Genomic DNA, 23946 nt, shown 5'->3' with positions numbered 1-23946 from the left:
TATACACTATACACTATACACTACAGTAGAGAGAGTGGACTATACACTACAGTAGAGAGAGTGGACTATTCACTATACACTACAGTAGAGAGAGTGGACTATACACTATACACTACAGTAGAGAGAGTGGACTATACACTATACACTACAGTAGAGAGAGTGGACTATACACTACAGTAGAGAGAGTGGACTATACACTACAGTAGAGAGAGTGGACTATACACTATACACTACAGTAGAGAGAGTGGACAATACACTATACACTACAGTAGAGAGAGTGGACTATACACTACAGTAGAGAGAGTGGACAATACACTATACACTACAGTAGAGAGAGTGGACTATACACTATACACTACAGTAGAGAGAGTGGACAATACACTATACACTACAGTAGAGAGAGTGGACTATACACTACAGTAGAGAGAGTGGACAATACACTATACACTACAGTAGAGAGAGTGGACTATACACTACAGTAGAGAGAGTGGACTATACACTATACACTACAGTAGAGAGAGTGGACAATACACTATACACTACAGTAGAGAGAGTGGACAATACACTACAGTAGAGAGAGTGGACTATACACTACAGTAGAGAGAGTGGACTATACACTACAGTAGAGAGAGTGGACAATACACTATACACTACAGTAGAGAGAGTGGACTATACACTACAGTAGAGAGAGTGGACAATACACTATACACTACAGTAGAGAGAGTGGACAATACACTACAGTAGAGAGAGTGGACTATACACTACAGTAGAGAGAGTGGACTATACACTACAGTAGAGAGAGTGGACTATACACTACAGTAGAGAGAGTGGACAATACACTATACACTACAGTAGAGAGAGTGGACTATACACTATACACTACAGTAGAGAGAGTGGACAATACACTATACACTACAGTAGAGAGAGTGGACAATACACTACAGTAGAGAGAGTGGACTATACACTATACACTACAGTAGAGAGAGTGGACAATACACTACAGTAGAGAGTGGACTATTCACTATACACTACAGTAGAGAGAGTGGACTATACACTATACACTACAGTAGAGAGAGTGGACTATACACTATACACTACAGTAGAGAGAGTGGACTATACACTACAGTAGAGAGAGTGGACTATTCACTATACACTACAGTAGAGAGAGTGGACTATACACTATACACTACAGTAGAGAGAGTGGACTATACACTACAGTAGAGAGAGTGGACTATACACTACAGTAGAGAGAGTGGACTATACACTATACACTACAGTAGAGAGAGTGGACAATACACTACAGTAGAGAGAGTGGACTATACACTATACACTACAGTAGAGAGAGTGGACAATACACTATACACTACAGTAGAGAGAGTGGACTATACACTATACACTACAGTAGAGAGAGTGGACTATACACTATACACTACAGTAGAGAGAGTGGACTATACACTATACACTACAGTAGAGAGAGTGGACTATACACTATAGTAGAGAGAGTGGACTATACACTACAGTAGAGAGAGTGGACTATACACTATACACTACAGTAGAGAGAGTGGACTATACACTACAGTAGAGAGAGTGGACTATACACTACAGTAGAGAGAGTGGACTATACACTATACACTACAGTAGAGAGAGTGGACTATACACTACAGTAGAGAGAGTGGACTATACACTATACACTACAGTAGAGAGAGTGGACAATACACTATACACTACAGTAGAGAGAGTGGACTATACACTATACACTACAGTAGAGAGAGTGGACTATACACTATACACTACAGTAGAGAGAGTGGACTATACACTATACACTACAGTAGAGAGAGTGGACTATACACTATACACTACAGTAGAGAGAGTGGACTATACACTACAGTAGAGAGAGTGGACTATACACTATACACTACAGTAGAGAGAGTGGACTATACACTATACACTACAGTAGAGAGAGTGGACAATACACTATACACTACAGTAGAGAGAGTGGACAATACACTACAGTAGAGAGAGTGGACTATACACTATACACTACAGTAGAGAGAGTGGACAATACACTATACACTACAGTAGAGAGAGTGGACAATACACTACAGTAGAGAGAGTGGACTATACACTATACACTACAGTAGAGAGAGTGGACTATACACTATACACTACAGTAGAGAGAGTGGACAATACACTACAGTAGAGAGTGGACTATTCACTATACACTACAGTAGAGAGAGTGGACTATTCACTATACACTACAGTAGAGAGAGTGGACTATACACTATACACTACAGTAGAGAGAGTGGACTATACACTATAGTAGAGAGAGTGGACTATACACTATACACTACAGTAGAGAGAGTGGACAATACACTACAGTAGAGAGAGTGGACTATACACTACAGTAGAGAGTGGACTATACACTATACACTACAGTAGAGAGAGTGGACTATACACTATACACTACAGTAGAGAGAGTGGACTATACACTATAGTAGAGAGAGTGGACTATACACTACAGTAGAGAGAGTGGACTATACACTACAGTAGAGAGAGTGGACTATACACTATACACTACAGTAGAGAGAGTGGACTATACACTATACACTACAGTAGAGAGAGTATAGTATACTACGGTAGATAGTGTATAGTATACTACGGTAGAGCGTGTATAGTATACTACGGTAGAGAGTGTATAGTATACTACAGTAGAGAGAGTGCACTATACACGTCATACTACGGTAGAGAGTGTATAGTATACTACGGTAGAGAGTGTATAGTATACTACGGTAGAGAGTGTATAGTATACTACGGTAGAGAATGTATAGTATACTACAGTAGAGAGTGTATAGTATACTACGGTAGAGAGTGTATAGTATACTACGGTAGAGAGTGTATAGTACACTACGGTAGAGAGTGTAAAGTATACTACGGTAGAGAGTGTATAGTATACTACGGTAGAGAGTGTATAGTATACTACGGTAGAGAGTGTATAGTATACTACGGTAGAGAGTGTATAGTACACTACGGTAGAGAGTGTAAAGTATACTACGGTAGAGAGTGTATAGTACACTACGGTAGAGAGTGTATAGTATACTACGGTAGAGAGTGTATAGTATACTACGGTAGAGAGTGTATAGTATACTACGGTAGAGAGTGTATAGTATACTACGGTAGAGAGTGTATAGTATACTACGGTAGAGAGTGTAAAGTATACTACGGTAGAGAGTGTATAGTACACTACGGTAGAGAGTGTATAGTATACTACGGTAGAGAGTGTATAGTATACTACGGTAGAGAGTGTATAGTATACTACGGTAGAGAGTGTATAGTATACCTTTGTTTAAAGATCTAAGTGTTCTAATCTGCTAGAGTTTTATTCCCTTTTAAAGAGTGAAATAAAGAGTGAGACACAGAGGGACTGGAGGGTATTGGAGAGAAGAGCTGCACCTAATTATCTGTATTGCTGCAAGTGTGTGTGTGTGTGTGTGTGTGTGTGTGTGTGTGTGTGTGTGTGTGTGTGTGTGTGTGTGTGTGAGAGAGAGAGAGAGCTTGCTGAGGTCAGTCACCTGTGGCAGTCTATCGATCCTCTCCCCTCAGGCAGGCCTGTTGTCTTTGGTGATTACTGCCCTCTCTCCACTACACTCCTCCACCACATCACACCATTCCCTACTTTCAACCACCTACTATGCAGTCATTGGTTTGGGACAACAAAGGAGAGGAGGAGACAGGGGCTGAGGACTAGGGAGAGGAAGGAAAAGGGGAGTGCTAGTTACATTACTGCCAGCTACATTAACGCCAGATACATTAACGCCGGCTACATTAACGCCGGCTACATTAACGCCGGCTACATTGGCGCCGGCTACATTAGCGCCAGTTACATTACTGCCAGCTACATTAACGCCAGATACATTAACGCCGGCTACATTAACGCCGGCTACATTAACGCCGGCTACATTGGCGCCGGCTACATTAGCGCCAGTTACATTACTGCCAGCTACATTACTGCCAGCTACATTAACGCCAGCTACATTAGCGCCAGATACATTACTGCCAGCTACATTAACGCCAGATACATTAACGCCGGCTACATTAACGCCGGCTACATTGGCGCCAGCTACATTAGCGCCAGATACATTACTGCCAGCTACATTAACGCCAGATACATTAACGCCGGCTACATTAACGCCGGCTACATTAGCGCCAGATACATTACTGCCAGCTACATTAACGCCAGATACATTAACGCCGGCTACATTAACGCCGGCTACATTGGCGCCAGCTACATTAGCGCCAGATACATTACTGCCAGCTACATTAACGCCAGATACATTAACGCCGGCTACATTGGCGCCAGCTACATTAGCGCCAGATACATTACTGCCAGCTACATTAACGCCAGATACATTAACGCCGGCTACATTAACGCCGGCTACATTGGCGCCAGCTACATTAGCGCCAGATACATTACTGCCAGCTACATTAACGCCAGATACATTAACGCCGGCTACATTGGCGCCAGCTACATTAGCGCCAGATACATTACTGCCAGCTACATTAACGCCAGATACATTAACGCCGGCTACATTAACGCCGGCTACATTGGCGCCAGCTACATTATTCCTAGCTACATTAGCGCCAGATACATTACTGCCAGCTACATTAACGCCAGATACATTAACGCCGGCTACATTAACGCCGGCTACATTGGCGCCAGCTACATTATCGCCAGATACATTATTCCTAGCTACATTGGTGCCAGCTACATTATTCCTAGCTACATTATCGCCAGCTACATTATTCTTAGCTACATTAGCACTAGCTGGTCCCATGTGGCTCAGTGTTTAGAGCATGGTGCTTGCAATGCCAGGGTCGTGAGTTTGATTCCCACAGGGAACCATTACAAGTGAAAATGAATGCGCTCAGTACTCTAAGTCACTCTGGACAAGAGCGCCTGCTAAATGAATAAAATGCTCAAAGTAGCGCTAGCACCATTAGCCATGGCTGAAAGAAACAGACAGAACCGTCTCCCAACTCTGTTTTCCCAGAAGGGTTCCACATTGTAGCTAGCCTAGCACACAGGATCAGAGTGACACTATGGGCGGTAACCCCTGTGCAAGCCGAGGGGTGTTGTGTCATCAAGTGTTGAGGAGATATTTCTGGTGACCCTCTGTAATGTCTTGTTTACTTCCTCTGTGACTGAACAGTAACTTGTCCTTTTCAGAGACTGCTCAGCTCTGTCGGTGGTCTTACCAGTCAGTTTAATAAGTCAGGCTTTAGGGGAAAGAGCCAGGCTTGGGCACAGAGTACCACGTTTTAAGTATTATTTCCCCCTTTTTACAAGGGTGTTTTTTCTAGTGGGGCTGCTGTCTGATGTTAGTGGTAAGTCCTTGGTCCAGTGTGCGTGCAAGTACATGCATGCACTACCCCTGTACTTGCCCATTCCTCTCCTCTCCTCTCCTCTCCTCTCCTCTCCTCTCCTCTCCTCTCCTCTCCTCTCCTCTCCTCCTCGCTTCTCTCCTCCTCCTCGTTCCTCTCCTCTCCTCCTCGCTCCACTCCCCTCCTCGCTTCTCTCCTCCTCCTCGTTCCTCTCCCCTCCTCCTCACTCCTCTCTCCTCCTCCTCTCCTCTCTCCTCCTCATTCCTCTCCTCTCTCCTCTACCCTCCTCTCTCCTCCTGTCTCTAATAAACAATCTAGCCAGACACCATGCTGAGACGGCCGGTAATGGGGGTTCTAATTAGCCACTCCAAACACACAGAGTGGTGCTTCACGCCTCGTTCTCCGCATTCATCTCTCCAAAACTGAATGAATTGATTCCATTTGCTCGCCACTTAATGCACTGACGATTTATTAACACGGCGAGGACAAGAGAAGAAGACACCTAAAGCTTCTTGTTCGGGTCCTGAGAAGAAGGAATGAAGTGTTTTTATTTGTAGAGGTTTCTATCTGATTGTATAGATTAGCGCTGTCAGAGCAACAATAAGAAGAGAACATTGTCTGATCTGTTGGGCTGGAGGGTTTCTCTGGGTGACAAGGGAGAGAGAGGAGAGGGAAAGGGGGGTACCCGATACAGCTATGTATGTCTTAGTTCAAAACAAACCTGCCTCCTGCCTCGTTGAAGTACTGAGAAAGTATGAAAATATCAGTGTTGAAAGAGGGAGACAGAGATAGAGAGACACAAAGAGAGAGAGTAAATCTAGCCAGAGCAGAAGCCATTTAAGAAAATGTGACAGGGCAAATGAGCGAGAACTAACACTTGAAGCCCATGCCAATATACCCAGTTAAAACAGCAGAGGCTGTATCTGAATTCATTAGGCTTTCTTCACTAGGGCCTGCATTTCAGCATCGTTCCCTCTCTTTCCTCACTACCATTTCTCTCTCTCTCTCTCTCTCTCACCTCACCTCACTACAGTTCCTGTCTCTCTCTTTCCTCACTACAGTTCCTGTCTCTCTCTTTCCTCACTACAGTTCCTGTCTCTCTCTTTCCTCACTACAGTTCCTGTCTCTCTCTTTCCTCACTACAGTTCCTGTCTCTCTCTTTCCTCACTACAGTTCCTGTCTCTCTCTTTCCTCACTACAGTTCCTGTCTCTCTCTTTCCTCACTACAGTTCCTGTCTCTCTTTCCTCACTACAGTTCCTGTCTCTCTCTTTCCTCACTACAGTTCCTGTCTCTCTCTTTCCTCACTACAGTTCCTGTCTCTCTCTTTCCTCACTACAGTTCCTGTCTCTCTCTTTCCTCACTACAGTTACTCTCTATCTCTCCTCACTACAGTTCCTCTCTCTTTCCTCACTACAGTTCCTCTCTCTCTTTCCTCACTACAGTTCCTGTCTCTCTCTTTCCTCACTACAGTTCCTGTCTCTCTCTTTCCTCACTACAGTTCCTGTCTCTCTCTCTCCTCACTACAGTTCCTCTCTCTTTCCTCACTACAGTTCCTGTCTCTCTCTTTCCTCACTACAGTTCCTGTCTCTCTCTTTCCTCACTACAGTTCCTCTCTCTCTCTCCTCACTACAGTTCCTGTCTCTCTCTTTCCTCACTACAGTTCCTCTCTCTCTTTCCTCACTACAGTTCCTGTCTCTCTCTTTCCTCACTACAGTTCCTCTCTCTCTTTCCTCACTACAGTTCCTGTCTCTCTCTTTCCTCACTACAGTTCCTCTCTCTCTTTCCTCACTACAGTTCCTGTCTCTCTCTTTCCTCACTACAGTTCCCATCTCTCTCTTTCCTCACTACCGTTCCCCCCTCTCTCTCTCTCTCTCTCTCTCTCTCTCTCTCTCTCTCTCTCTCTCTCTCTCCCTCTCTCTCTCTCTCTCTCTCTCTCTCTCTCTCTCTCTCTCTCTCTCTCTCTCTCTCTCTCTCTCTCTCTCTCTCTCTCTCTCTCTCTCTCTCTCTCTCCTCACTACAGTTCCCATCTCTCTCTTTCCTCACTACAGTTCCTCTCTCGCTTTCCTCACTACAGTTCCTCTCTCTCTTTCCTCACTACAGTTCCTCTCTCTCTTTCCTCACTACAGTTCCTGTCTCTCTCTCTTTCCTCACTACAGTTCCTGTCTCTCTCTTTCCTCACTACAGTTCCTGTCTCTCTCTCTTTCCTCACTACAGTTCCTGTCTCTCTCTTTCCTCACTACAGTTCCTCTCTCTCTTTCCTCACTACAGTTCCTCTCTCTCTCTCCTCACTACAGTTCCTCTCTCTCTCTCCTCACTACAGTTCCTCTTTCTTTCCTCACTACAGTTCCTCTCTCTTTATTTCCTCACTACAGTTCCTCTCTCTCTTTCCTCACTACAGTTCCTCTCTCTTTATTTCCTCACTACAGTTCCTCTCTCTCTTTCCTCACTACAGTTCCCGTCTCTCTCTTTCCTCACTACAGTTCCTCTCTCTCTCTCTCCTCACTACAGTTCCTCTTTCTTTCCTCACTACAGTTCCTCTCTCTTTATTTCCTCACTACAGTTCCTCTCTCTCTTTCCTCACTACAGTTCCTCTCTCTCTTTCCTCACTACAGTTCCTCTCTCTTTATTTCCTCACTACAGTTCCTCTCTCTCTTTCCTCACTACAGTTCCTCTCTCTTTATTTCCTCACTACAGTTCCTCTCTCTTTATTTCCTCACTACAGTTCCTGTCTCTCTCTTTCCTCACTACAGTTCCTGTCTCTCTCTTTCCTCACTACAGTTCCTGTCTCTCTCTTTCCTCACTACAGTTCCTCTCTCTCTTTCCTCACTACAGTTCCTCTCTCTTTATTTCCTCACTACAGTTCCTGTCTCTCTCTTTCCTCACTACAGTTCCTGTCTCTCTCTTTCCTCACTACAGTTCCTCTCTCTCTCTCCTCACTACAGTTCCTGTCTCTCTCTCTCTCTTTCCTCACTACAGTTCCTCTCTCTCTCTTTCCTCACTACAATTCCTCTCTCTTTATTTCCTCACTACAGGTCCTTTCCCTCCCCATGTCTTCACCTCTTTCTCCTCCTGTCTCTCTCTCTCTTTCCCTCTCTCTGCTTGTTACAGGGCTGAGGAGTGAGGAGGAAGGCTCTTACTTTCCCTCTCAGGCTGCAGGGCCTAAACCAAGACACCCCCCCCCCCCCCCTCTCCTCCATCCCCTCTACTCCTGTCGGAGGTGAAGTGAAGCTAGACCAATTGGCGGTGTGTCTCCTGACCGGAGAGAGCAACTCCCCTCCCTCACCTCACCCTTACCCTCGCCTCACACCTGCATGACAGGTCATCCCGCTTAATAAAGCCAGTCGTGCACAACACGCCACAGAGACAAGGATAACGAGAGAGGAGAGTGAGAGGGAAAGCGAGAAAGAGAGAGAGAGATAGAGAGAGGGGAGAGAGAGAAAAAGAGGGGGAGAGAGAGGTGAAGACAATATGCCTGAAAGCTACAAAGGTGTTGTGTAGTCTGTTTAGATAGAGAGTGAGAGAAAAAGGGAGAGCAAAGGAGGGGGAGAAAGAAAGCCAAGCACACAGGTAAGGATTGTGAAGACTCAAGCACATTTCACACAAAAACCCCAACGCCCGTTTCCTCTGTTATTCCTTACTTCATTCATATTCTGTGGCTTTAATACAGTCTAGCGTTTTCTGAGCGAGGACGTTTGGCTCACCCGGGGATCGTCTGACCAATGAGAGAAGAGAACATGGTGGTCTAGGACCGCGTCCCGTGCCAATGACATCACAGCCTCCTGGGGCGCTGCGGATAAGTCTAACACAGCTGGGAGTCAGCGAAAGACGAGAGGGTGAGAGAGGCAACGCAGTCGGGACCGCAGTCATACCGGTGTGTGTGAGAGATGTGTCCGACTATAATTATGAAGTGTGTGAGAAACAGTATGTGTGTGTGTGTGTGTGTGTGCAAAAAATCTGTGTGAGCATGTGATGCATGCACTTTGCAGCCTGTTTGTGTATGCAGATGTGAGTCCATAAACTTGTGTGTATGCAAGCAACAGTGTGAGTGTGTGGTGTGTGTGTGAGGTCCTGTATGCACCATGTGTCCCACTCCCCTCCAGCCTGTCTAGCTCATTCCCTCCCTGCTACTTTATGAGTAGAGGCTGCTACAGCTCACGTCAGGACACAGTGAAGTGTCTAAACGCTTCCATTCACACGGGAAGTGACACACACACTCACACTGAGAGAGAGAGAGAGAGAGAGAGATGAGAGAGAGAGACGGGGAGAGAGAGAGAGAGAGAGAGACGGAGAGAGAGAGACGGGGAGAGAGAGAGACGGAGAGAGAGAGACGAGAGAGAGAGACAGAGAGAGAGAGAGATTGTGTGTGTGCAGCAGCATGTGTGTGATTCACTAGTTTGTGTGTGAGGCGATAGTGTTAACTAAACTAGGGCCTCACTGGAGCTATTCTGGAATACTACACATACTTTCTAGTGCTATCTGGGAACCCAGTGCTATTTTAGGACTGGACAACCTTTGCAGCACTGTTCAGGGAGCTGTACCCTAGACGTACCCTGTATTGGGGAGGGACTCTGGCCCCTTTGATTGTAGAATGCAGGAACCATATTCATTCTACATGTCTGGCCGTCAATTGCTTAGTGCAGTAGAGAAAGGAGGTGCCCTAAGATCCTCTAGGACACTAACGATGACCCCTTACAGCTCCTTAACCCCACCTGCAAAGGGCCGTCCCTGTGTGAGAGCAGCAGTGACAGTCTGCCTCCTCCTTTCCTCTACTGTTGACAGATCAATAGGAGACAATGTTCTCAGGAGATCAGCATCACAACGTCAACGCTCTCACACCTTTGCCATCCGTGTCGCTGACCTTGAAGTAAAATTCAATTTCCCTCCACAACAACAAAGCAGAAGGAACGGAAGGTACTACAATAGACACTTCTGATCCCCTGGCCATTTCCCCTTCCGACGCAACGCACACAGGATATTATAACTTATGAAGGAGATGGGGAGAGAAATGGATGGAGGGAACGGAGAGAGAAAGGAAGAAGAAGAAGGGAGGTGGTAATTATAACATGGTCCGTCTTTGAAAAACCTCCAGCAGGACGGCGGATCCCCAGCCTCAATTAGACACGCGGCTGCTGGAGAGGGCTTCTCGCTGGGGGAGAGTAGCAGCCGCACCGGGGCGCCCATGCTCGCTACTAGGCCCTTTTGAGGGGAATTCCCCCAGGCCCTGACACAACAGGAAGAAAAAAGGGAAAGGCGAATGTAGGAGCGAGGGATCCCATTAAGGGGATGAAGGTGTTGTGTATCGCACATGTCGTTAATACTGGAGGAATATTCCTTTTCTATGTCATTATCACTGCCTAGTGGTACTCAGAGGGAGCCAGAGGAGGATCATGGGTAGGCTGGTGGACCCCTCACTCAGCTATGGATGGAGAGAGACAGAGAGAGAGGGAGAGAAGAGGGAGCGAAATAGAGAGAGTGTGAGAGCAAGAGAGACAGAGAGAGAGGGAGAGAGGGAGCGAAATAGAGAGAGTGTGAGAGTGAGAGAGACAGCGAGAGAGAGTGTGTGTAGAAAGTGCAGAGAGAGGTGGGAATACACAGAGCAGCGCGAATCCAACCAGCATCTTGGATAAAGCTGTAGGATTGTCTGCGTGGCTTTGAAGTTGGCCCTGTCTTAGGGGATTTGGGCAAGGGGGATGGGCTCAGGGGGTGGAGGGGGTAGCACTGGGAGTTGGAGAGAGGTAGGCTCTGCTCAGCTTGATCAAACCCACCGCTTGGGTCCCCTGGGGGGGGCTAGGAGACCTGACCATCTACCATGTATGTTAAATACATCATTTCCCCATCCTCACGCCGCTCCCCGGGCCACATTAGCCCTCCCAACGCATGTATGCCCCAGTTCAACACTCTATCTATCCACCATAGAGTATGAATGGGTTTACATTTGACCATGTATACAGTACTAATATACTTTGGGATCCCGCTAGGTTGATATAGCGTTCTGCTAATATGAATGTGACCACCATGCATGTAAATGTGGGGGAGATTAGTCGATGAGGATGATGAAATTCATGCCCATTACATGCCTGGTCCCATGAGGAGGTTTACAGTAATGAGGCCCTTACTAAAACCCTGCTCTGTGATTTTAGGCATCCATTGGCTGTCACTGTACTAAAAAATAATATATATATTATATTATGATGTTTAAAACAAAAGTATTATCACATACACCGGATAGGTACGGTTAAATGTGTTGTTTTACAGGGTCAGCCATAGTAGTACAACGCCCCTGGAGCAAATTAGAGTTAAGTGCCTTGCTCAAGGGCACATCGGCAGTGTTTTCCTCGTAGGCTAAATTTCAGTTACTGGCCCAGCGCTCTAACTGCTAGGCTACTGGATGCTCTGGAACTGGAAGCCAGTTCCACTGCTTTTTGTCATTGTTCCCCTCTGATCAGGGACTGATTTAGACCAGGGACACCAGGTAGAACAGAAAAGCAGCAGGCTCCGGACCTCGTAGGGTCAGAGTTGAACACCCCTGCTGTAGATGATTACATAAAATATATGAAACTAAGTGTCGAGAGATCATCCCTTCAAATAAATGTTTGTGTTATCGGTTTTCAATTGACTGGCTTGTTGTTCGTCCTCTGTGGTGAGGCAGGCCATCATTATCCAATTAGGACGGTATTGCTGGGCTGGAGGGATGAAAGGAGAGACAGAGGAAATAGAAACAGAAGAGAGAGAAATAGAGGGAGCTTCCCACTGAATGCAGGTCTGTTTGCCCACATAGAGTGTGTGTGTCCTAGAGTATGGGAGTGTGACCTCTAGTAAAACACCATGAGATACTAAACATTCATGGAGCAGACTAGAGACTAAGCCAGAGGGACTGTTGGGGAGGGAGAAGGAAAGTGAAGAAGCGAGAGACAGAGGGAGAAAGAGAGAAAAAGAGAGGGAGGGAGAGGACAAAGATGAAGGAGTGAAAAAGAGAGAGAGAGAGTAACTCTCTGTGTCCCTGTGCTGTACATGGGGGGATCCAGGGAGGCGGAGTTAAAACAACAACACAGAAAGCTAAATAGAACAACACAGAACTGCACTTCATTGCAGCGAACGCCAGAGTACACACACAGATAACCTCAGCAATCCTTCCTCAGCTGGAGAGAGAGAGGGAGGGAAGGAAGGGGGGATTGAGGGAGGGAGGGGGCTGCAGGAGGTAATCAGGGTTGAGAGAAAAGGAGGGCAGAGAGAGATGAAAGAGAGAGGACAGCGGACAGAAAGAAGTGGTCGAAGAGGAGAGGACCAGAGAGCAAGATGGAGTGAACGAGAGAAGACGGAAGGAGAGAACAGCGAAAGATAAAAGACAGAGTGAAACAGCATAACGAGGGGACGGCTAACAAGGGACAGACAGAAAGAGGACAGAATGAGAGAAATAAAAGGAGGACATGAACACAGAAAGAGAGTGATGGAGAGAGAGGAGAGCTGTGTGTCAGGGGGCGTGATGTGAAGAGAATCTAGCTGCATCAAAGCGGAGGAGAGGAGCAGAGCGGCACTACAGCCGTGACCTGAATGTGCTCCCAGCCCTCTGCTGCTAACAGGATCAATGGCAGGCCTGCGTTGGGCTCACCTCAGGCCCCTGGGCAGGCTAATGAAGGCACACACCACACACACCACACACACCAATGATCAGTGGTGCTCGTGAAACCAGCAGTGTGATCTGATTATACCTGTCATTATAAGAAATCAAGATAACTCAAAAGATTCCATCTGTTTGCTTTACAAGGGATGTAGCAGATGTTTACAATGGCCCAGATTTTACTGTCCAACGCTTTGACATGTATACACACACACACACACACACACACACACACACACACACACACACACATGCGAATACACACAGATACACACACACTCTCACAAACACACACACACACACACACACACACATGCGAATACACGCGGATACACACACACTCTCACACACACACAGAGGGCTGAGAAGATCACAGCATCTAACTGCTAAAAACATAGATCATTTCACTTGTAAGCCCTCAAAGAAACTTCTCTCTTTTTACTATGAGGTGCAACTTTTTAACTCAACTTCCACCTGATGTCACGTCATAGCCAAGGTGTTATTAGATAACGCTGAATAACATCTAAATGGTTTCACATAATTTATCACGATTAGTTTCTGTCTCCCAGGCTATGGGGCCGTGCTGAAGCTCCATTGTGGCAGAGAGTCAGAATCTGGTCCAAATCCAATATAAGGGGAATTACTTCCCAAATTCCTTCATACGATGTAACCTGCGCATAACCCCCCCCCCCCCCCCCTCCCTTCCAGCTTGAATCCATTTGAAGCTTGGTTCTGGGATTGGAGAGTGGGACTATGGATTGGCATGTGCTGCACTGATGTTAGGCCCTTGATGTAAAGACCTACCTACTTTACTGTAGTCCGCTCTGAGGTGCTCTGGGAAAAGTGACAGGGAGAATTCTCACACTTACATACAACAGTATACATTCTGGATACATTCTGGATCAATATTCATCCGTATTATATAGGTTATAAGGGGAAGGAATTGGTCTGGAATTACAGTGATACAACGAACAGGGTCGGTGTGTCATATCGAACTTTGTTCAGGTGTGAAGAGCTTCTGCTAACAGCACATACAGTATCTATGGAGAGTACGGTGTCTAGTACTAATGAGGTCTCCTCCATCACACGAGTCCTCCAGCCTCAAGTCACATCCTTCTATCTCTGACCCTGTCTGAGGAGCGTGTGAAAGCGAAAAGGAATGAAACCATAAGACCATGGGCACTGGGGCAGCTGGCGGGGACACATATTGTGTGTGTAGAAATCACCTTGATTCAGTGCACCGGCCCCTTTGATGTTGCCTGGAGCTGAACAACTCCTCACTCTGAGCCAACCCTAAGCCTTAAAACTCAAATCTAGCCTGACGTCCCCCACCCCCCTCCTGAAAATCATAACCATATGACGGAGAAGAAATTCCTCCACCTTAGGAATCACTTCGCCCCGTCCATCTCGCTCTCCGACCGAGACATCAGGCCAGAGATAACAGAAAACAGGTTACAAGACGATGGGAGGTGATGGGAGGAGGAGGAGGAGGAGGGAGGAGGAGGGAGGAGGAGGAGGAGGGAGGAGGAGGAGGGAGGAGGGGGAGAGAGGAGGAGGAGGAGAGGAGAGGTGGGTTAAGAAGATCACGTCCTGAAAAATTGCATGCAGCGTGACTACCTAAAATGGAAGTTTCTCAGGCAAGGGATGGAGGGATGGAAGATAGGATGACCTTCCAGTTGACAGAGTGAGAGACAGAGAGAAGGAGAGGGGGAGGGAAAAAACAAGTCAAATATGAAATCTGACTCAAATTAGAAAAACATTCCTGTTCTATCACAGTTGGGAGCCTCAGCCAGACCCTGCAGGAACAACCAGTACATGTACTGAGTGTCTGACACACGTACTGGTTATCTGACACACGTACTGGTTACCTGACACACGTACTGGTTACCTGACACACGTACTGGTTATCTGACACACGTACTGAGTATCTGACACACGTACTGAGTATCTGACACACGCACTGAGTATCTGACACACGTACTGGTTATCTGACACATGTACTGGTTACCTGACACACGTACTGGTTACCTGACACACGTACTGGTTATCTGACACACGTACTGAGTATCTGACACACGTACTGAGTGTCTGACACACGTACTGGTTACCTGACACACGTACTGGTTATCTGACACACGTACTGAGTATCTGACACACGCTCTGAGTATCTGACACACGTACTGGTTATCTGACACACGTACTGGGTATCTGACACACGTACTGGTTACCTGAGACATGTACTGGGTATCTGACACATGTACTGGTTATCTGACACACGTACTGGTTATCTGACACACGTACTGGTTATCTGACACACGTACTGGTTACCTGACACATGTACTGGTTATCTGACACATGTACTGGTTCTAGGGGATACTATACAATTACGACTTCACCCATGTAAGAACCACTTCCATACATGTAATTACATTATAATAACAACAAAATAGTCCCCTTCATGAAAATCGGTGTGTTTGAGTGCGTTTGGTAGCCAGTGAGGGTGTGTTTATGAGTCTGTATTTGTTATTGTGTGTGTTTGGTCTGCGTGTGGTGGCTGGCCCTGGCTCCCTGTTCATTCCTCTCTCTCTCCTCCTTGTTAATCGCATCAGCTGGTTTAGCCAGAGGACATCCTTCATTAAATAAATCAGGAAGTAGCATATTGGGTAGTCTGGCCCCTGCTTTGCGCCACGGGTTTTACCCCTCTAACAAATTCCTTTGCTGCGCCCAGATGTCAGGTATTTGAATAAAACGGCCTCATTGTACCTCCCCTCCCCTTACCCCTGTGTCCCTGAGAGATGGAGCGAGGAAAATATAGAAGGAGGACGAGGGAGGAGTGTTTGGGAGCGTATTGGAGGTGTGTGTGTTTGTGTGTGTGTTAGCGGTTCCATCTGGGTCTCCTGGAAGCGCGGTGGAGTCAGGAAAACCGCATCTCATAAAAGGGGGAGGAAGCCCAATGTTCTACAAGGACAGAACATTACAGAGAATGTCGCTCAGGAAAAACCTGGGCTTGGGCCCACATGTTGGCTGGCTGACTAGGCCTTCTCTCTCTCCCTTCTCTTTTCCTCTCTCTCTCTCTCTCTCTCTCTCTTTCTCAATATTTCTCTCTCTTAATAGGCAAAGGAACATCGAGAGAGAGAGAGCGAGAGAGATAGAGAGAGAGAGATAGAGAGATATATATATATAGCGAGAGAGAGCGAGAGAGATACATCGAGAGAGAGAGACAGAGACAGAGACAGAGAGAGATATATAGATATATATATAGAGAGAGAGAGGGAGAGAGAGACAGAGACAGAGAGACAGAGACAGAGACAGAGACAGAGAGAGAGAGAGAGATATATATATAGAGAGAGAGGGAGAGAGAGAGCGAGAGAGATAGATAGAGAGAGAGAGAGAGAGAGAGGGCCAGACTGATAGGAATTCCATCTGTCGGGACGGAGCGGAGCGGTGACAGGCGGAGAGAGAACCAAAGGCATCTGGTCTCCATTGGTGCTGGGGGGTGCGGGCCAACTAACAGGGCCTGCTCTGGCTCTGGAACCATACGAGGGAGAGATGGATGGAGAGACTGAGGGGTTGAGCCAAGGACCTGGCAAAGGGGGGACAGGGAGAGGAAAGAGAGAGAGAGAGGGAGAGAGAGATAGAAAGGGAGATAGGGCCCCCGACGACTGGCAGTCGTGAGACCTGTCTCGATTTTTCACACATTGCTTTGGATTGGGCTTGGATGGGGGGGGGTATGGGAGGTTTGGCATGTATGTAGTCAGGGTGTGGGGGGAGCCGAGTTAATCACAGTATTCTGAGGAGAGGAGTTGAGAGGAGTTGTCCTCAAAAGCCTAGCGTGTGTGTGTGTGTTGTGTGCGTGTATGTTGTGTGTGTGGTTCATGTGGATGTTTGCTGATAAGTCTTTGGGTTGAGATCAGAACAAAAGAGAGGAGAACAGAGGTGTGATGATCAGTCAGCGCTGTCAGGGGAGACAGACCTACTATACAGCCAGCATAGCTCACAGCCAGATACACTGAGGTAGCCATGAGGAGCTCTCTGAGGAACACACGCATATGTTCATAAGGGAAACAGATCTATATGTTGCGATGAATATGTTCAGTAGGGATTACCATGATGACTAAATGTACCCAAATAAATACTGGATGATACAAGCAGAATGAGATTGTTGTGACAAATGCCATCACAGTAGTGATGGAATGTTATCATATTGTATATTGAATGAATGAGAGAAACATGATCTGGTACACGTCTGGCTAGGGGATGTGATCTGGTAAACGTCTGGCTAGGGGATGTGATCTGGTACATGTCTGGCTAGGGGATGTGATCTGGTACATGTCTAGCTAGGGGATGTGATCTGGTACATGTCTGGCTAGGGGATGTGATCTGGTACACGTCTGTCTAGGGGATGTGATCTGGTACATGTCTGGCTAGGGGATGTGATCTGGTACACGTCTGGCTAGGGGATGGGATCTGGTACACGTCTGCCTAGGGGATGTGATCTGGTACATGTCTGGCTAGGGGATGTGATCTGGTACATGTCTGGCTAGGGGATGTGATCTGGTACATGTCTAGCTAGGGGATGTGATCTGGTACACGTCTGGCTAGGGGATGTGATCTGGTACACGTCTGGCTAGGGGATGTGATCTGGTACATGTCTAGCTAGGGGATGTGATCTGGTACACGTCTGGCTAGGGGATGTGATCTGGTACATGTCTAGCTAGGGGATGTGATCTGGTACATGTCTGGCTAGGGGATGTGATCTGGTACATGTCTGGCTAGGGGATGTGATCTGGTACACGTCTGGCTAGGGGATGTGATCTGGTACATGTCTGGCTAGGGGATGTGATCTGGTACATGTCTGGCTAGGGGATGTGATCTGGTACATGTCTGGCTAGGGGATGTGATCTGGTACATGTCTGGCTAGGGGATGTGATCTGGTACACGTCTGGCTAGGGGATGTGATCTGGTACACGTCTGGCTAGGGGATGTGATCTGGTACATGTCTGGCTAGGGGATGTGATCTGGTACATGTCTGGCTAGGGGATGAGATCTGGTACATGTCTAGCTAGGGGATGTGATCTGGTACATGTCTAGCTAGGGGATGTGATCTGGTACATGTCTGGCTAGGGGATGAGATCTGGTACACGTCTGGCTAGGGGATGTGATCTGGTACACGTCTGGCTAGGGGATGTGATCTGGTACACGTCTGGCTAGGGGATGTGATCTGGTACATGTCTAGCTAGGGGATGTGATCTGGTACACGTCTGGCTAGGGGATGTGATCTGGTACACGTCTGGCTAGGGGATGTGATCTGGTACATGTCTAGCTAGGGGATGTGATCTGGTACACGTCTGGCTAGGGGATGTGATCTGGTACATGTCTAGCTAGGGGATGTGATCTGGTACACGTCTGGCTAGGGGATGTGATCTGGTACACGTCTGGCTAGGGGATGTGATCTGGTACATGTCTAGCTAGGGGATGTGATCTGGTACACGTCTGGCTAGGGGATGTGATCTGGTACACGTCTGGCTAGGGGATGTGATCTGGTACATGTCTGGCTAGGGGATGTGATCTGGTACATGTCTAGCTAGGGGATGTGATCTGGTACATGTCTAGCTAGGGGATGTGATCTGGTACACGTCTGCCTAGGGGATGTGATCTGGTACACGTCTGGCTAGGGGATGTGATCTGGTACATGTCTGGCTAGGGGATGTGATCTGGTACACGTCTGTCTAGGGGATGTGATCTGGTACACGTCTGTCTAGGGGATGTGATCTGGTACACGTCTGGCTAGGGGATGTGATCTGGTACACGTCTGGCTAGGGGATGTGATCTGGTACACGTCTGGCTAGGGGATGTGATCTGGTACACGTCTGGCTAGGGGATGTGATCTGGTACACGTCTGCCTAGGGGATGTGATCTGGTACACGTCTGGCTAGGGGATGTGATCTGGTACACGTCTGCCTAGGGGATGGGATCTGGTACACGTCTGCCTAGGGGATGTGATCTGGTACATGTCTGGCTAGGGGATGGGATCTGGTACCTGTCTGGCTAGGGGATGTGATCTGGTACACGTCTGGTACATGTGATCTTATCATATGGTGCTACAACAGGCGTCCATACTGATGATGACATGTAATGGTGAGAATAACCCCCGATAAAAGCAACAGGAAAATGAAAAGGTCAGCAAGACAATACAGACAGTTTCCACTAAACAACCATTTTGTTTCTATTATTTTCTGAAAATCTAGCACTAGCAAGAGAAGTGTGGGTTTGGGTCTGTAATGATCCCGCTGGGTTTTTCAGTACAATTTCCTAATGGAATATTTTACTGCACAACAGCCGTGGAGTGGCGAGGACCACTGCGAAGGTCATTAAAGCACTTTTTGAAATTAAAACAGTTCAAAATGAGATCACGGGGAGCGATTGTGTCCCTACGGTGGCTATAAGAATGTGTTTACTGAGAGCAGAAGTACAGTGCGTTAGGCCTCATTAGCTTATTGCTATAGATGCAATGTGTGTGTGTGTTCACGTGTGTGCATTGTTAACTATGCTATTGTTAAGAGTGAATCAGCTGTAGAGGTTATAGCGATATATAATTCTGTTTGCTAATGGTTCATAATTGCTGATTGTGTGTGTGTGTGTGTGTGTGTGTGTGTGTGTGTGTGTGTGTGTGTGTGTGTGTGTGTGTGTGTGCGCATGTGTGTCTAACTGTAATGTGAAGATCAGATCATGCAAAGGTCCTTAGGAGAGAGAGAGAGAGAGGTAGAGGGAGGGAGAGGAAGAGAGAGAAGGAGGGAGAGGAAGAGGGAGAAGGAGGGAGAGGTAGAGGGAGGGAGAGGAAGAGGGAGGGAGAGGAAGAGGAAGAAGGAGGGAGAGGTAGAGGGAGGGAGAGGAAGAGGAAGAAGGAGGGAGAGGTAGAGGGAGGGAGAGAAAGAAAAAAACAATCATTCATTTTAATGGTTATTGATGTTATTTATAATTCCCCTCACTTCGCAAATCACAATTCCAACCACTTGACGACCTATTGAGCTTTTTATGCTATCGATTCATTTCCTCCTGCTTAAACAGTCTATTACAATGGTAAATTGCGAAGTGTACGCATATTTAGTCACGCCTCAACAATATATTTACCCTTCTTATGCTGTACGTGACCTAGCATAATGCATTGAGATGGAGAGTAGAATTTGTCTTTCCTGCTGGGATAATTAATTCATATCTCATAGAATCATAATTGTAGGATTACAAAAGAAGGAAATTGAATGATGGGAAAAATCGAATTATGACAAACGCGCAAATATTCTTACTGATGAGGAAAACAATGATGATAATTATGATAGTACTGATGTTGATAATCATTACAATAACCATGATAACAGTCATGTTTACTCTACAAAATAAAGTGACAGGAGGTTGATTATCTTGGTGTCTGGAAGGCATGTCGTGGTGTATCAGCTCAGTAATCTGTGTGCTGGGAAGGAGAGGTGCGTGGCGTTGGGAAACAACCTAAATGTCCACATAGGAGAGAAGGCAGAACCAGATGAACCTACGTGATGCACCACTCGAATCCTGCTCTGAGCTTTACAAAACAGTTGTATGGACACACACACACCCGTACTATGAAACACACACACATAACTAGGTATGTAGGGACAGACACACACACATATGCTCAAACACTAAAGTACACACAGGTTAGCTACACCTGGTTTCTGGTAACACAGTGTTAAGTTAAGGGCAAAGACTTCACCTTTATGTTGCAGCATTCCAACCCAAACAGATGAACAGAGAGAGGGGAGATAGAATGAGAGAAAATAACAGAGAAAGTGGAGAAAAAAACCTCACTCTCTTCACGGTCCTGAGATCACAGCAGTGTGGGTGCTGACAAAGGACTGTGTGTGTCGTCTCTGTGCCTGCGGGTGTGTTCCTGTGTGTGTGTGAGTGACAGGCGGCAGGGCCCAATCGGCCGGGGAGCGGGGCGGACAGTGATTACGGGTGACAGTGGTGTTACCGTGGAGACAGGTGAACGCTGGAGAGTGGAGGGATGGAGAGAACATTATTCATATATTCAGAAGACTGGCTGGGACTTTCAACATGTTGTATCCCCTGCAGTCAGACATTACACGGTGCCACTGGCACTGGATCCACACACACACAAGGGAGGGAGGGAGGGAGGGAGGGAGGGAGGGAGAGACAGGAGAGAGAGAGAGAGAGACAGGAGAGAGAGAGAGAGAGAGAGAGCTGACACAACATACTGTAACTAAGACACGGGCAGACGAGCAGAGAGAAATGGTGTGTTTGTACCTGTCTGTGTGACTGTGAATTGATACATGGTGGGTGTGTTCCTGTCTGTGTGGGTGTGTTCCTGTCTGTGTGGGTGGGGAGGAGAGATGTTGTGTGAGAGGGAAGGGAGGAGAGATGTTGTGTGAGAGGTAAGGGAGGAGAGATGTTGTGTGAGAGGTAAGGGAGGAGAGATGTTGTGTGAGAGGTAAGGGAGGAGAGATGTTGTGTGAGAGGGAAGGGAGGAGAGATGTTGTGTGAGAGGGAAGGGAGGAGAGATGTTGTGTGAGAGGTAAGGGAGGAGAGATGTTGTGTGAGAGGTAAGGGAGGAGAGATGTTGTGTGAGAGGGAAGGGAGGAGAGATGTTGTGTGAGAGGTAAGGGAGGAGAGATGTTGTGTGAGAGGTAAGGGAGGAGAGATGTTGTGTGAGAGGTAAGGGAGGAGAGATGTTGTGTGAGAGGTAAGGGAGGAGAGATGTTGTGTGAGAGGTAAGGGAGGAGAGATGTTGTGTGAGAGGGAAGGGAGGAGAGATGTTGTGTGAGAGGTAAGGGAGGAGAGATGTTGTGTGAGAGGTAAGGGGGAAAGAGATGTTGTGTGAGAGGTAAGGGGGGAAAGAGATGTTGTGTGAGAGGTAAGGGGGGAAAGAGATGTTATGTGAGAGGTAAGGGAGGAGAGATGTTGTGTGAGAGGTAAGGGAGGAGAGATGTTGTGTGAGAGGTAAGGGGGGATTTATTAGTTGGATTGTAACGTGTAACGCACGCGCGCGCGCGCACACACACACACACTCACGCACAACAGATCATGATCTGGGTGTTGACTTCAGTGTCGTGGGAGTGAAAGGAGGATGATTGAGTGAAAAGCCAGAGAGAGAGAGAGAGAACATGGAGGGGTTTTCTATCCTATGATCAGATGTCAAGGATCATGTAATTTACTTCACAGGACAATAAAGGCAGAAAAAGGTTCTGAGTATTGACATGTCTGTATCAATCAACTGACTGAAATGATCAAAACCCTGAATGAAATGTAACATCAAATGTCCTTCTCAATTCAATGGGTTCACACACTGATCATCTCTTTCATGTTCATATTGTATTTCATTCTATTACATCATTAGCTAAATACAGGAAGACATGTTTTTAAATCCCATCAATATCTCCCATAACTCTCCTCCCTTGGATCTACCATGGAGCATTGTAGAGAGAATAAACCCACCACAGACGTGGCTGCCCTGAGAGAGAGAGAGAGAGAGAGAGAGAGAGAGAGAGAGAGAGAGAGAGAGAGAGAGAGAATAAACACACCACAGACATAACGTGGCTGCCCTGAGAGAGAGAGAGGGAGAGAGAGAGACAGACAGACAGACAGACAGACAGACAGACAGACAGAGAGGATGCGAGAATAAACACACCACAGACATAATGTGGCTGCCCTAAGAGGGCGAGAGAGAGAGAGAGAGGGAGAGAGAGAGACAGACAGACAGACAGACAGACAGACAGACAGACAGACAGACAGAGAGGATGCGAGAATAAACACACCACAGACATAATGTGGCTGCCCTAAGAGGGCGAGAGAGAGACAGACAGAGAGAGAGGTAGAGAGAATAAACACACCACAGACATAACGTGGCTGCCCTGAGAGAGAGAGACAGACAGACGGAGAGACAGACGGAGAGAGAGGTAGAGAGAGAGAGAGGTAGAGAGAATAAACGCACCACAGACATAACGTGGCTGCCCTGAGAGAGAGAGAGAGAAAGAGAGAGAGAAAGAGAGAGAGAGGTAGAGAGAATAAACGCACCACAGACATAACGTGGCTGCCCTGAGGCTGGGAGATGATTGAATTTCATAGCTACTTACAGGCTAATAGGCTACAACGACTGCTCACTGTCCTTAAGTGACTGACAATTTGGGCTGCGGAGCGAAACCTTTGAAGGCCTTTTTGAAGAGATCTGGAGGGGGGGTTAGTGACACGTCTGGGCGGTTTGAACAACGATAGTTAGATAGACAGTCTATTAGAACCAGCTGATCCAACCACACTGAGTTGGAACGTTTGGACAGCCAATGGCGAGGTCTTTCTCACAGTCTAAGGCTATACGGGTTGGACGAGGATTGGAAGACGAATATGTTATTTTTTTGTCAGAGTGCAAAATAATTGAAAATTAAATTATATCAAAAGAAAAAAGATACAACTAGATAGATAAAACAATGATTTGATGGATTTTTTAAACAACGCAAAATCAAATCTCCTGGGTATATTGAGTCTAATAAATCCAGCAACTCAACCTAAAGCCTGTAAGAGTGTATGGATCTGTTTGTTTGTGTGTGTATCTCCATTGTGTGTGTGTATTGTTCTGTGTGTGTGTGTCTGTGTGTTCGACAAGTCTGCGAGCAGTTTACTCACAGAAGCTGTTTCCACATACAAGGCCTCAAAACTGCCCTCTCCTCCCTCCATCTCTCCTTTCTCTCCAGCCATGCTGTTCCACTTACCCACACTCCTTTGTGGAACACAAGCCCCAGCCACGGTACCTTGTCTGCCTCGCCGCCTCAACGCTGCTATTGGCTTTGGACAACACACACACCACCGAACACCCTAACCACAAACACATGTTCCCTCGTTCTTAACTAATTCATTCAGGAACACTTTGGTTTGGGTTTTGAGAGACCGAAACCTCTACCTT

The 23946-nt window shown here is 46.9% G+C and overlaps 1 protein-coding gene across 6 annotated transcripts in view; it reads right to left on the bottom strand.

Annotated features, from left to right (window-relative positions):
* Positions 1-23946, bottom strand: part of bnc2 (basonuclin 2) — a 302463-nt gene that overhangs the window by 40499 nt on the left and 238018 nt on the right. The gene's annotated exons all lie outside the window — the stretch shown is intronic.

Source organism: Oncorhynchus mykiss, chromosome 10, assembly GCF_013265735.2.
Source record: "Oncorhynchus mykiss isolate Arlee chromosome 10, USDA_OmykA_1.1, whole genome shotgun sequence".
Taxonomy (NCBI): Eukaryota; Metazoa; Chordata; class Actinopteri; order Salmoniformes; family Salmonidae; genus Oncorhynchus; species Oncorhynchus mykiss.
Note: the sequence above shows the minus strand (reverse complement) of the source record. Positions and strands in the feature narration are given on the sequence as shown.